This window comes from Amblyomma mixtum, chromosome 3 (assembly GCF_055824585.1).
Source record: "Amblyomma mixtum isolate Tamu chromosome 3, ASM5582458v1, whole genome shotgun sequence".
NCBI classification, from domain to species: domain Eukaryota; kingdom Metazoa; phylum Arthropoda; class Arachnida; order Ixodida; family Ixodidae; genus Amblyomma; species Amblyomma mixtum.
In genome coordinates, this window is record NC_143014.1 from 96,258,150 (window position 1) to 96,272,199 (window position 14,050).

The 14,050-nt window shown below is 47.2% G+C and overlaps 1 long non-coding RNA gene and 1 pseudogene across 2 annotated transcripts; both read right to left on the bottom strand.

The window, feature by feature from the left end:
• Positions 1-4,374: 4,374 nt before the first annotated feature.
• On the bottom strand, positions 4,375-5,502 carry LOC149351049 (uncharacterized). Of its 2 annotated transcripts, XR_016289483.1 has the most exons (3): positions 5,282-5,502; positions 5,110-5,192; positions 4,375-4,713 (listed from the first exon to the last, which is right to left on the bottom strand). It is a non-coding gene; the product is annotated as an uncharacterized LOC149351049 (long non-coding RNA). The 2 variants fall into 2 exon arrangements; XR_016289482.1 differs by having other exon boundaries at positions 4,375-5,192.
• A 6,863-nt stretch (positions 5,503-12,365) lies between these two features.
• On the bottom strand, positions 12,366-13,577 carry LOC149351050 (uncharacterized; annotated as a pseudogene).
• Between the last annotated feature and the right edge of the window lie 473 nt (positions 13,578-14,050).

Sequence of the window (14,050 nt, forward strand, 5' to 3'; positions counted from 1 at the left end):
CGAAGACCATCTGTCGTTAAACAGTTCTCTAAAAAAAATAACAGAATGGTGTAACACGTGGCAAATGACAATAAACACTAAAAAATCCGTTTGTATGACAGTAACAAGAAAAAAATTCCCGTTTTGCTTTTCTTACTCTGTAAACGGCGTTCCATTAGCGAAAACTAAACACCATAAATATCTAGGTATTACGCTGTCTTCTGACCTGAGGTGGGACTCTCACATTGCTAACATCACGTCTACTGCTTTACGGAAACTTCTCTTTATCAGGAGACGCTTGCGGTCCGCACCAGTATCTTCTAAACTCCTTGCCTACAAAACCCTTGTAAGGCCGGTCTTAGAACACGCGAACACAGTCTGGTTCCCCCAATCAATAACTAACATCACAAAACTTGAGGCTATACAACGCAAAGCCCTACGAATAATTCACAATAAATACAAGCGCACAGATTCCCCAACATTGCTTGAAGCTTCATCCGGTCTCCAAACATTATCCGCAAGAGCAAAACAAGCGCGCTTAAAATTTTTGTTTCAATTATTACACGAGCAGTACAGGATAGATGTGAAAAAATACGTGACGTACTCACAATCGCCACCTTCTCGGCACAAACATACGAACACACTAACCGAGTATATGTGCCATAATGACACGTTTAGGCATTCCTTTTTCCCTCTCTCTATTAGTGAATGGAATCGCTTGGATCGTGCCATCACCTGCACTCAATCCTTATCATCATTCGTGTCACAGATAGAGCATTTGTCGTAATGCACAGTGGCGATGCAGCAACCGTGACTGCAAATCTAGGCAAGAAGACAACCCCTTCTAACTTGTCATGTATGCGATTTTGAGTGCATTTTGAAATTGTGCCTACCATTGTCGAAGATCTGTTCTGTATATCCTTTTGCTATGGCCAATTCACTTTTCCCTACCTTTGTTTTGATGCCATGTTTGCTGCCTTTCAATAATATGTTTATATTTGTTTTTTGCACTGTACTAATTGCACCTGCTACGGTCTTGCAATAAGACCAGCAGTATTATAAATAAATAAATAAATAAAATAAATAGCTCCCTGATGTAATAATCACATTAAACGTTTATCTAACAAAAAGAAAGCCTCTACCGCATCGTAAAGTTCTCGCCAACTAGTGAGTGATCGGACTTCGTATTCAGCGGCTTCCAACATGTATGTTCAGGCGCTCAAAAGCGCTAAAAGCACTTCCACTCACATGTAACCACCAATGTCAAAAACTCTGGCGGGTCATTAATCCTTCCACCGACGATAGTTTTGCGTTATCTGACCCGTTAGGCGACCCCATCCCTTCCGACGTTTGGGTCACGATTCTTAACCATGCAATCACTGACAACTTTACACCCATATCTGATGTATACATATGCCTACAACTCACCACTTATGTTTTCATGCCACCTATAACTGTTGCTCCTACTGGTGTGAATAAGCTTATTGATGGACTCAGTGTTCATTCCGCTCCGGGTTATGACTGCGTTACTTAAAAAGCACTGCAGCTTATTCGCCCATTATACTAACCAAACTTTTCCAGCATTGACCAGTCAACGCTGCTACTGAGCGGAAGATCGGAAAGGTGGTTACAGTCTACAAATCCGGCAGCAAAGCATCCCCTATTAATTATCGTCCCGTATCCCTTACCAATACTTGACCCAAAATGTTCAAACATATAATATTCACCAACCTTGTTAACTTCCTTTCATTGAACAACTTGTTTATGTCAGCGCAACATGGTTTTCGAAAACCTTATTCTTGCGAAACACAATTAATATAGTTTACACATGCATTGCACTGTATTCTAGACCTACCATCACTAACTGACTGTATATTTCTGGATTTTTCGAAGGCTTTCGACGATGTATGTCACAACCTTTTGGATCACAAACTAAAACATCTGAATATTGACTGTAACTTATTGAAATGTATTGAATGTCTACTTAATCGCTCACAATTAGTTTTTGCTATCGGTTATAACACCTGTTTTACAGAGGTGTCTTCCGGAGTTCCACAAGGTTCAGTTTTTGGACCCTAGGTACTGTTCCTGATTTAACATTAATGATCCCGCTCTCTTATGGATTCTCATATTCACCTATTCGCTGATGTTTGCGTCATTTTTAGAGAAATAACCAACACTAACAACCTTACATTACTTCAGTCAGTGGCGGTCACAGAGAGTGGTTTTAGGGGGAGCGGACAGACTGCTGTATATAAAAAAAGAAAAAATAGAAACAACGATTTTTTATTTTATTTGCACAAAATTTTTTTTCCGCTTTGTTATTGAAAAATAAATGGCGAAAGGTATAGACATTATACCATTACTCAATCTTTGAATGTTAACGTTTACGCGAGCAATATTCATTTCGATACCAGGGGAAACGAGTCGACGTCTGAGATATCCCGCCACGACATGTCCACTAAGGTCAAAGCACCTGCCCGGACATTTCACCAGTGGGGTTAGCGGCCTTCATTTCTCAGTTCTGGGAAGTGGCTTAATTTGTTCCGCCCTCAGTCCTCAAGGCGGCTGGTCGGCGCTCCTTGTCAAGCCAGAAAGGGATGGTCCCCTCGCTGGTGTCGCTGTGTCCCATGGTGGGATAAAGACATGAATAGGTGGCTCCCTCCGCCCCCCCTCCCCCCCGCCGATGAGGTTGTTGGCCACCGCAACCGCAGGTCAATGGCACCGCCGTCGCCGCCGCGCCGGCGGCATGGCAAGACAACGGTGGCGGCAAGGCAGGAACACGATACCTATCAACGTGTTGAACGTGGAATTGTGTGAAATAAGACAGCCGCTAACAAGGTGAACGTACAAAGCAGGGGACTACTTGACGAGACCGCCACTGACTTCAGTGCGAATAATGGTGAATGCAGCTATATATGACCAAATGCAAAGTCATGCGTGTATATAGAAAAACTCCCGTCCCACCTCACTACTACATCGATAACATTTCGTTGGAATCAGCCTCATCGTATAAGTGCATCGGCGTCCACATTACTTATTATCTTAACTGGTCTCTTCATACCGAGAACATAATTGAAAATGCTAATCGCATGCTTTGCTACTTACGTCGCAACTTTAACGTTCCTTCCAATTTGAAACTACTGCTTTATCAAACACTAATACGATAAAAACTCGAGCATGCAACACGTGTATGGCACCCTGCTCATGACAACTTCATTAATGATCTTGAGCTGGTGCAAAATCACTCTATGCGTTTAATCCTTGTTAACTACAACCGCACAGCGAGTATAACTACTATGAAGTCTAATATCTGCCTCCCATAACTGACATCGCGTAGAAAAGTGTTTCGTATCACCCTGTTCCACAAGCTGTACCATCATCCCGCTCTTCGTGATCACCTCATCCCCCATACAATTTCTGTATCCCGCCGCATTGATCATGATCAAAGTTGGAAGTATGTCATGCAACAGAAAATGCTGCTCGCAGTCATTCCTGCCGCGAACCTCATGCGACTGGAACCACCTTACCGCAGAAGTTGCCGGCACTGAAAATTACGAGCAGTTCCGCGTAGCACTAGCTAACATTGTATATTCAGGCGCTGTTTAATATTCATGTAATCAACTGTATTTTTCTCTCAGTTTTCGTATATTTACCATTCCCCCTGTGTAATGCCACTGGCCTTGAGGGGTAAATAAATAAACAAACAAACAGAGTAATATGCAAGCCTCTCACACAACATTCACTAATATTTCTTTCTTTCTGTAATAACGATTTGTAGACAGCCTAAAGGCTCATATTTCACTGACGGGAAGGTTCATTTTTCACTCACAGTTCCATACTGTAGAGCGCAGGATAGCGCTTGTGCTGCATAGTTCTTCTGTGTGTGTCATTGTAGGCGCTATTGTTTGTTTTCTCAAGTACTATGCACCGTGTATCCCAAACTGAAGTTCTTCTAAATCTTCTTTGATATTAGCAGTTGCAAATTCAAGCCTTCTGCAGGATTTGAAGGAGGCCCAAGGAGACGAGGACTAATTTTATGCATATGCAAATGTAAACAGCTAATCTATCTGTACTATTGTATCTTGCATTCTCTTTTTTGCTTTATGTGCTGTTCTTATATCTCGTGCCATAATGCTGAATGTCGCAATTTTTGTACGTATTATAGTGCAAATTGATACTGTATGTCTGCTGTCAAAGTGTTTTCTTTTTCTTTACCGTAATGCGCGATTGTAATGTTTATCTCTTATACTGTTTGGTGTACTTTCCATGTTCTTTTAAAGTACCAACTTGTTTTTCCTACGTTCAAAACTGTCATCTAATGGTCCCCTGGGCCTTGTCAAGCTGTGTGCACAGCTTTTAGCCCAGGGCGACCAGCCAGATTTTTCTGGTAAATAAAGTGCATTGACTGATTTATTAATTCATTGATATGCAACTTACAAATGATTGGAAATGAGGGGAACATGTGCACAGGGCGGAAAGCGCGTGGTCTGCAAGGAAACACTGAGGTGGCCCCGAGAAGGGCCTTTAGTAAGGACGACATCCGTTTTGTGCCTCTTCACTAAGCAGCGACGACACGGCGTGCGCAGTCCTCGTTTTGCCCGAGCTGTCGAAGCAATCCTTGGTAAAAAAAACACGAGGGAACAAAGTCGTGCTGTGTATGCAGATGCGATCGCCTCGTGGTTCCATTCACCGCGAACAACGCCCGGCTCTTTCGACGGATTCAGGAAACGACTGAAAAGAACAAAAGTACGGAGCGAAGAAAGGTGCACTGCTTACAGGTTAGAACACAAAAACAAAGCTAGGCGCTGCACTCGGTTAACCCATTCAACGAGGCGTGCCGTGAGCTTTAAATCCGATTTCGACAAGGCGTGAGAAGTCGCTAAAGAAGCAAAGGCACACTGCACTGGGTGAATGATATAGCTAGACTAAGCGCAAGTCATAACTTCTCTAAAGCCACACTGCACTCGTTTAACCCTGCAACGAGGCCTAGTGCGGGTTCTGATGTCTGGCGCCGATTTCGACAAAGAGAGGGAACACGGCCGCGAGAATGGATGCCCGCAATCTTCCATGAAGCAATGAAGCGGCCCTGAAAAGGCCGTTTGGAGCAGCTCTTCAACGTCAACCTACAGCGGCGTGGCGGCGAGCAGTAGGCCCAGCGTCCGCGGCGAACAATGACATCGGCTTCCGAGAAGCATATCCAGGGAACGATGCTGCAAAAACAAAGTTTCGTTACAAGCACCGAAATTTGGTGAGCCCTCACTGCACGAGAAAACTTGCGACAATGTAGTTCAGTCCTTACCTCGGGGTTGAGAATGCGCACGCCCGACAAGCGCGTCAGCGTAGCTGTCAAACGGCGGTCCTCAAAGCGCGCCTGATGCGGATCCTTCTAGTGCCGCGGCAAAAACTTTAAATACGAGCACGACACTAGCCACGTGCTCCTGGCGAAACGGCGAAAGCCGCAAGCAAAAACTGCACAGAAATTTCAGCTGGCTGTCGCCGACGAGCGCACCACGCTCGAACGCCATAACTGCACACGCCTCGAAACGAGCGCGCCGAGGATCACGAAACGAATGCTTGCTCACGAGTCACCACGCACGCGCGGCGCGGCGGGTGCACCTAGCGATTCCCCAGGTGCTCTAGGGAGAGGTCGAGAAAGGCGCGCTGACGCCACGTCCGGTTGAGAACGAGGGCGAAGTCAAATAACGTCACGGAGAAGCGCATCTCATCGACCAATCAGCGTTTCCAGCCTGCCTACCCGCAAACGCTTCTGGACAGACGGGCGGATGGATGGATGGGCGTCCCCTTTGAAGCAGAGCGAGAAGTTGGGCATGTTGGTACTGGTCACTGATCTCCACTAGGTTGTACTGGTTCATGTTGATTGAAGGACAGCGCAGAAAAAGGTGAGACACTTGAAGGAGCACACGACGAGCGCTTACTAACAAAAAATGCGTTTATTCAAACCGCTCGCAATAAATACGGGGTAAGATAAACAAGACAAAGAAACTAAGGAACAGATCAAAGATTAGCAGCTGCGACACTCTTGAGAAGAAATTTCTCCCGTCAGCGCAAGCGATGGATCACTGATACAGTGATCTGTCTTGGCAATGTGGCATGCTTCAGCCAACGTTCTTGCTGGCGTGTCTATCGTGGACGTCGCTGGAAATAACGGCGTTGCAGTCGCGCTTTTCTACACATCTCGCGCGTCGTCCGCTACACACTCATAAAGAGGGGCGGCGCCGTGCCTATACCTAGAGGTAAATTATTTTTTTTTTCCGGCGTGAGCAAACAAGAATATGGCGTAACTGGTGTTGGTACATGGCGAAAAGCTGTTCCGCTTGGAGGGTACCACTGGGGTTTGGGCGAGCGATATCTGAACGAGGCACTGCACGAGGCGCGCTGCCGTTCTCTTCCTCGCTCGAACCTGACTTCGCAAACGCAAGCAACGCGCACAGATTAGCTGCTTCGAAAAAAAAAAAACGAGCAGTGTTTGTGAACACCTTCCGGCTTCGTCGGCTGTTCATCAATATTTGTATTTACTCCTGCACAGATATTTATAAGCCATCTGTTTCCAGCAGAATGTTTTCAAGGTCAGTGACAGAAGCTACAGTTTTGAACAGCTGCTTGTGCAACTTGTTGCAGCCGTTCACGAAGCAGCTACCATCTTCTTCCACAACAGCAGCCCTGGGAATCACTAGACGGCTTGCCGCTAGCTTTCTGCAGTAGAAAACTGCACACACCTTCCCAGTTATTTCGTCCTGTATAGATTCATGCTGCCACTCCGTAGATGGTTGACTCATAGTCACCAGTTGTCAGTGCAATCGACGTAGTAGGTTTCCGCCGAGCAGGAAAGAGGCATCAGTTCATTCGGGCTGACTGCCTCTACGCAAGCCTCGCCCGAGGAGTACGTATATATTGCCGCTTCAAGGATCTTCACACTTATCAGTCTACATGACAGCACGCGTTTTTAGTGACTTTCGCCTGCATTTCACAATTTTTGGCTTTGAGAATCGATCTGGAAGGCTGGGAAAGAGACGAGGGCCGACACCGGGCACTTGCGCCCAGTTCCCGCGAGGAATTCGGACCTCTTGCCCGTTCACAACGTACTTGCACTCCTTGATAATATCTTCGTGCTCAAAATGACGCTCACAGTAGATCTGTCCTTGCGATGCAACATCTGCTCCCACCTTTTAAATTCGCTTTCATCGCAAGGCGGTTTGAAAAAAATGATGACCGGTGGCATATCGTTTCTATTGCCACTTCTGCAGCCGGGCGCAAAGCAGGATGGCATGTGTACCTCTCGCTTCAAGTCACCAAGTGCACATATTTCACTACAAACACGTTTTCACAACGCTAACAGCACCATCACACGAAAAACCAGCTTAAAAATCTGACTAGCCTGTCGTAACTGTAGCGAGCGAAACTCCCGCGATAGCAGGCGATGTTAAAAATCTCGACTGCAGCGCCACTAGTTCCCGCGACCGCCACTTTAGCCACCTCCCGAGAGGAGCTGCGAAACTGAAACTGTTGGCTTCAGCAATCTCCCGAGTCTCTTTATCCCGATTAGTAAATATTACTGATGTTTGGTCCAGGAAGGCTTCACCATGGAGGTAAAAAAAACTTTCTTCTTCCTCCATGGGCTTCACAAGTTTTATCAGTTTCCCGGAGTTTGCGGGTAGGTAGGCTGGAAACGCTGATTGGTCAAAAAATATGACGTCATACGCGTGACGTCATAGGTCACGTGATATTTAATGACGTCATGTCCGGTTGGGGACAGGCATGTTTTCCCTAGATTTTTCCCCGCCACCGCTCGTCAGCGGACGGGGCTGCTCGCGAGGAGCCGAGAGGCGAGGAGGCAGCGTGCACTGCAGCGTTGCCTCCTCGGCGTGTCCCCATGCATGCGTGTCCCCGTCATGTCTTTCGACCCGCCGCGGTGGCTCAGTGGCTATGGCGCTCGGCCGCTGATCCGAAAGACGCGGGTTCGATCCCGGTCGGGGTGGTCGAATTTCGATGGAGGCTAAATTCTATAGGCCCGTGTACTGTGCGATGTCAGTGCACGTTAAAGAACCCCAGGTAGTCGAAATTTCCGAACCTCTTTCACTACGGCGTCCCTCATAGCCTGAGTCGTTTTGCGACGTTAAAACCCCAATAAACCATAAACCCATGTTCTTCAGTGCGCGCGCGAGATTAAAAAGCGCACCTGTCGCGCTGCGCTGTCACACTGCATGCCTGCTTCCGTGCATTTCTTGCGGACTCCTTTCAGTCATACTTAGCTATACTATTGACCAAAAGGCTTTTAAACAGTTATTTCAAGTTTTATTGCTGTGTATAAAGAATATGTTTGTAGCAGGTGCGTGAGCCCGAACAAAAAAAAACTGTTTTTATTCCCCTTCAGTATTCCTGCTTATCGAGACTTGAGCATTTATATGTTGCAGTACAACTTTTTTCAGGCATCACAACTGATGTTTCGATGTGTTTGGTACATATTCATCTTCAGACATTTCATGTCTGTTGGGTAAAAAAAAAATATACGAAATAATACTTGACTGCATCAATTGTGACTGAGGCAACTAGCATCACGTATAGCATGCTCTTGAAATTCCTCTAGCTGTTGCACAGAAGTCTGTAATTGACTTCATTGTAGCTTCATACTTGCACCATTTAAACTCTGCACATAGCTCTTTTTTCACAAAAGGAAATGTGATTAGGTTTCTGAATAGAGCTGTGCACAGGCCGCAATTTCGAACCCGCGCCCGGCCCGGGACTTAACCTACCGACAGGAAGCCCGGCCCGACACTGAAGGACCATGAGCACGCTCGTGCTCGGCCCGACCTGCAAAGCGGCGACGACACAAAAAGAGAATTTCAGGAAAATGAGTTTATTTCAATGACATTCAAATTTTGACCTCGCATTCCAGATCACAGTTTGGGATTATACACAAGACACAACGCATAAAGGTATAGATTTATCACTCTAATTATGCAAGTTGTTCATTGATGATGGCTTGATCGAAACAAGAGCGGCGCTCTTTCATTATGAATCCTGCGGCGCTGAATTTTTTCTCGCTGCTTGAATTGGTGGCCGCAACGGCTAATACTTTCATAGCAAGAAGAGAAACGCTTGAAGTACGAAGGGGAACGACAGACGTGGTGTCGTAAGCCATGGATGGCGTGCCACGACAGGAAGACTTTTTGACTTGTCAGAGGATAAGCGAGCAAATAAGCGACAGGGCGGCGCTATCCTGCGAATGCCGATGTGGCCGCGACGTCCCTGCTTCTACTATTCACGGGAAGGCACGGTGCTGTGTTCACTTTGCTGACAAGCGATTACGGCGAAACGCAGCACTGCGCCAGAATAGTACGAGCTGAGCCGTAGCGGAGGCGCCAGTGACATTCTTCTAATGCCATTCATGTGGTGGGGCCCCCCCTTCTCTCTCGCCCGCGACTATTGTCCGTTTCCCCGGCCGGAACCGGAGAGAGTAGCTCCTGCCGGGTAGGCGGACAAGAGAGAAGGCTGCCGGCTCTGCGGTGCGCTGCGAGTGGCGAGTGGAAGAATTTAACCTTTTCCCGATATGCTGCTGCAGCGCGACTCCGTGACCCCGCGACCTCGCGTGCGCCGTACGCAGCCCTGCCTCCGCTTCCCAGAACCATCCTTTCTTCTTACAAGGCGCCCAAAACTGGTTGCTTTGCCCCAACGTTGGTACTTGCTAGAACGAAAAATGCGTTTCCAGCCCCAGCTAGCTTTTTTTTTTTTTAGCGTTTGTACTATCCTCCCGTCCCTGTACATTCCCTCCTGGATGGTCTAGACACAAATCACTTCCTGCTGTGCATGCAAGACGCCCAGCGCACCACAGCCACAAAGGTATCGCCTGTTCATAATGGTTGTGTAATGAATTGTTTAAGAAGTAAAGGCTCTAAGGTAGAGCCTTTTCTTGTACCGTCTTCTTCATTAAGTCAACAGACGAGAACCACGGCCGCACGATGATCCGTTTCCATCGGGCGGCTGGAGAACACCTTGCCGTTGCCTCCGCATGGCGGTGGAACAACAGCGACCTGATGCGATCGAATTTTTTTTTTATTCGGCGGTTGGGCTTTCAATCTTAGTGTTCGCCGAGGTCCGTCTGTATGTCTGGAGTTTTCTTGACCTTAAATAAAAATAACTAAAAGAAAATACCCTACGGCCGCGAGTGGGTTTCCAATCCGGACAGCGCGATTAGATTAGTTTTGCTGGCCACTGCATCAGACCACTACATCATCGCCTTTTGTTCTATGTACATGAACCATGTATAAACCATGAGGAAAACAGTGGCAGATCGACATGACACGTAATACGACACACCTCAGCAGCACAGCACTCGCTCTTACATCGCCGCAGCCGAACATCCCGTGTCCTAAACAAGCAGTCTCTCGCGCTGTGCTTTGGGTATCTTCTGCATCAACTTCCAGCCGTGCGCAGTGGATCCCAATATCGAAACCGCAGTGCTAACACACCAAATTCCCATTTGCCGTAGCCTCGCCAAATCGATCAAAATTTGTTTTTGTGCCACTCTTTGTGCCTTGTACTGCGCTCTTCACAAAGCTGGTGGCAGTCCTGCGTAACCAGGTCTTCAAAGAATGCAACTGATTCTCTCCAGAAACTCTGATGTGATTTTTCAGAAATGTTTGACCGCTTCAGGACTGATCCTTCGCCAGGAGTGACACATTAGCCGCTGTAAGGTTTTTTTTATGCGAAGCATATTACTAGAGCTACACTACAGCCCATCGAGCGCGGCGGTGGAGCTACCACCATGACACCACGTGACAACATGACGTCACAGCGGAGGAGAGATGGGCTGCCGGCTCGCGCGGTCGGCCGCGGCGGTGGAGGCTCCACATCAGAGGCGCGGCGGCTGACCACGTGACAACATGACGTCACAGCAGAGGAGAGATGGGCTGCCGGCTCGCGCGGTCGGCCACGGCGGTGGAGGCTCCACATCAGAGGCGCTGCCTGCTGCTGCTGTGGGCACATCAATACAGTCTATAGGGAATGGTGGCAGTGGTGGAATAACTAAGGGTGTTTCCAATGTACTTTCCATGGGTGCCAAGAATGCTGTTGTAGCCAACCAAGGAAAGCCATGTATTACCAAGCCTAGCCATCAATATGCTTCGCATCTGACTAGGCTTAACCTTAGCTAAGCCTCAGCCATTTTTTTTACGTGAGCCGGCAACGATGCGTTCATGCATGAGACCTTTCAGGGCCGGTCTGGCAGACGCGCCAGCTTTGTCGTTCTTCAGCGTCGTGCCGTTTCACATGCAAGCGACTGAGCGATTGAGCGGCGCGTCGCAGCGAAAATTTCCAACTTGTTGAAACCTCGCCGCTCGTCGCAGCGACGACTGAAAACAGGTTTCTCCGCCGCAGCGACAGGATTCGCTGGCATTTTCGCTGCCATGTGAAACAGGCTTAAAAACATTCCACGGCTCGAGGGAAAGAGGGAAAGTAAAAGGAGAAAAAGAGAAAGGCGCACGCAAAGGTACAGCAGGAGACAGCACCCTCTCCCTACTGCCCTTTGCTCTCTCCTCCCCCTTACCCCCGCAACCAGTCACTCACGTACCTCTTGAAAATAACGCCCATTTCTCCCTGTGCCCCCGCTCACATCCTTCTCCGAAGTGCGAGGTAGGTTAATATGCTGGCATCATCAGCCTTATCGAAGTTCAGTGTCGTCTTGACATCAGATCGTTTTTTTTATTGAGCAGTCTAGAGGTAACAAACATAATGGTATGTTGTGATCAGAGATGCCTTCGATGTTTTCTTTCTGCGCTTGGTGTACTGGAAAGTGATCACTGATTAGTATAAGATCGAGGATATTGTTTGCTGATCCTTGCTTGCGCGTTGGTTCTAGGATAATTTGGTGGAGATTAAAGGAGAGCATTAAGTCAAAAAGAGCTTCTGAAGATGATGATGTGTGTTGCATAGTTATCCAGTCCACGTCAGGAAGGTTAAAGTCACCCATGAGAATGATTCTAGTGCTGCAAGCATATTGTTGAAGGAAGTCATGAATGACAGAAATGCACTCATCTCCTGAAGAGGGGCTCCTATACTGACAGCCTACACAGACAGTAGTATTGTTGCAGAGAAGTCTGCAGAATACGCTTTCAGCACCTGACACATCTGGGAGCGTAACAAACGGCAGGGTTTTCTTTATCAAGAGAGCCACACCACCGCCACGGGAGTCTCGGTCTTTCCGAATGACTGAGTAGTTGGGTGGTGCGATTTCATGACTCGAAATTTCTGGTGAAAGCCAAGTCTCCGTGACGGCGACAATATCAGGTTCCCGATTAATTAATAGGTTTTCTAAAGATTTTACTTTACTAAAGATTTTATGCTCCTTGCGTTTACATTTATGATGGTCAGTGCTTTAATCGCGCTCTTCCCCGTGTCGTTGGTGGGCTCCTTTTTTCGACTGTCTCCTCCTGCTCTTCGTTTTTTTTTCAGCGGAACTTTCTCGTTCGTTTCGTCATCCCAAACAAAGGCACAGCTGTTTATAAATAATTTGTCGAAGGCAAGCGAAACTTTGTCCCCTTTTTGTCGATTTTCTTTGGCACTGTTCCACAGTTTTTTTCTGATTTCTCGAATTCTCGGAGAGAAATCTTCCCCAATGGCATATTTCGTGTATTTAAGTTTAAAACCTTGCTTCAGTATTGCCGACTTGTTACGGGCATCCAGTAGTTTAAAAATTACCGGTCTATTCTTATTAGCCTGCGGCCTGCCTAACCGGTGAATACGTTCAAAGGCAACTGGATCGAGCTTTAGGGTATCTTCAATGATACTTTTGTTGACAGCCTGCTCCAGAGTTTCGGTTGATTCTTCTTCATCTTCTGGTAGTCCATAAACAATTAAGTTGGATCTCCTGCTCCTGTTCTCAAGATCGTCTATTTTTTTTCCAGTATTTCTATTACGTGATTCATGCGAGAAATCTCAGTTTGACAAGACTGCACTTCAGTTTCTATTAGTGTTATGGCATCTAACTTGTTTTCTGTGTCTGTCAGCCGTTTTTCCTTTATTTCTTTAATATCTTCCGCAATATCCTTCAGTTGTTTAGCGATTTGTGCCATTTCAGGGCCGGGATTTGTTTCGACGTCCCCTGACAACAGGAGGAGTTTGCACAGGAATACAGCAACATCAAACACTTCAAGACACAGCTGCGGGCACGGCAGCACTACCAAGAAACGGTCGCTAGAGCGGAAGCATTTGCCAAAACGCCTGCTCACCTGCACAATGAAGACGAAAGGATTAGCGCACCGCATGCTAGTAGTGCCGCCGAGCCCACTGCCGATGCAATTCCTGGGAAGGGTATATGTAGCCCATTGATGTGGTGGCGCTCCCAGCAGATCATGCGTAGAAATGTGCTCGCACGTTGCTGCTCCCGGATGATGTGGTCGAAGAAATTCCGCTGACGTGAGGGAATCGCACGCATGGAAACGAGTTCCGTTCACCGGCGAGGTCACCCAGGCTATCTCGGAGGGTTCGATGCCGCTGGCAGTACCATGAAGAAACAGTCCAAGGGCGAGCTGCACAATGAAGACGAAAGGATTAGCGCACCGCATGCTAGTAGTGCCGTCGAGCCCACTCACGGTGCATTAACATTACGGTGCATTAACATTAACATTACGGTGCATTAACAAAAATTCCAACATGCCGTCAGCATGTAAGGATTTTATTATTGCTCTGAAAACACCGCATTTTTTAAATTTTCACTGGCAGGAGGGAGTAACTTTCTTGACTGCGCTGCTTTCTTCCTACGCAAATGAAAGACGTGTATGCTGACCTCTTACACCTTTTTTGCAGCAAAAACAATTCGAAAATATGTAGCGTAAGATATAACACTAATGCACTGTGGAGCTTGAGGCCTTATTGGTCCAGTAGAGTGGAGAGCTGGGCGAGTTAATTGGTGCACGATTGTAGAAAGAAAACCAGCGCAAAGGACGGGGACACAGAACTGGGAACACAGAATACAGGAACACAGAACACAGCTTAGTCCTGTGTTCCTGTTCTGCGTCTCCGTCCTTTGCCCTTGTTTTTCTTCCTTAATTGG